The sequence below is a fragment of the Parus major genome, chromosome 13, assembly GCF_001522545.3.
Source record: "Parus major isolate Abel chromosome 13, Parus_major1.1, whole genome shotgun sequence".
In the NCBI taxonomy this organism is placed as follows: domain Eukaryota; kingdom Metazoa; phylum Chordata; class Aves; order Passeriformes; family Paridae; genus Parus; species Parus major.
The window spans coordinates 10,541,585-10,542,822 of record NC_031782.1 but is presented as its reverse complement, the minus strand read 5'-3'; positions in this window follow the sequence as shown (position 1 = coordinate 10,542,822).

Here is a 1,238-nt window from a genome sequence, read left to right as displayed (position 1 = left end):
TGCCCAGGCTTTCAGCAGGATCTTTGAACAGCAGACATTGGATATTGGCATGCCTTGACTTTTGGCTTCCATCCTTGCTTTTCTAGGATCTGGTGTGATTATTTTTTCATTCATGAAAAAAGGAAGCGCAACAGACACAGCTAATTTTAGAATTGTTCCTGTACAAGGCCTTTTTACACATGTAAGTTTTAGCTTCAGTTTCAGGGAGAAACCTGAGCTATGCTGAGGTCAGAAAGAGTTGTTATCCAGGCATATTTGTTCCTTCTCTGTTCTGACTCACTGCATTGTTTTATGGGAAATCTTACACAGCATGACATAAGTACTCTTTGATTAATTTTAATATTTCCTCTGTCTAGGTCTTGAACAAACCCTTGTAATATGAGAGGCAAGGGGGCATCCAAAAATAGTTGTGTGTACTTTCAGCAGCCAAGCTCTCTGCAGAGATATTTTTGCTCTACTTTTCAGGAACGTAAGGGATTCAAACACACAGAGGATGCTTTATTCTCCTGTTTTTAAAGCAGATCTCCATGTCATAGCTCTCCAGGTTCAGCTGTTCCTCTCACATACTCTCACTCCTCTCTCTGTCTACAGTTGTACAAGGGTGTTTTGGTTTTTTTTCTCTTTTTAAATACATTAATACTGCTACTGTTGCCAATGGGCTCAGCGTTGTCCAGCAGCAACATTGGCTCTATGGGGCATGGGGGAAGCTTCTCACAGGCCACACCTGTAGCCTCCCACTAAATGTTGTCACACAAACCCAACACACCTCTACAAACCCATTTTTAGTCCTTTCTACTAAAAGAGAAGGGAAAAAAAAATCTATTTCTCCCTAACATAAGAGCAAGAAGTCTATAATAAAAATAGGTTAAAAAAGAAGCATCTGAACTGAGTAAGGCTCTGACTCATGTAATTGGGTCTGAAGAGTAATAGTGTTCTTACAGTCTCTAAAATGTACTAATATCTTTAAAGCCATCACAGACTGACAGCTTGCTTCTCTCATTGATACTGATGCGATAATTTCTAGATTCACCTAAACAAATGTTAAGGCCCATCCAGGCTGGCTGTTCCAGGGATGGAGCAGGTGTTCCAAGGCTGTTTGAACTCCCTGTGGATCGCTGTTCACCAGTGAACAGGCGCTGCGAGACCTCAGCACAGCCGGGGCGGCGGGCGGGGTGCGCCGCTACTCGCGGCATTACGGCGGGGGCGGGGCCGCGCCTGGGGCTCGGGGGCGGGCCCGG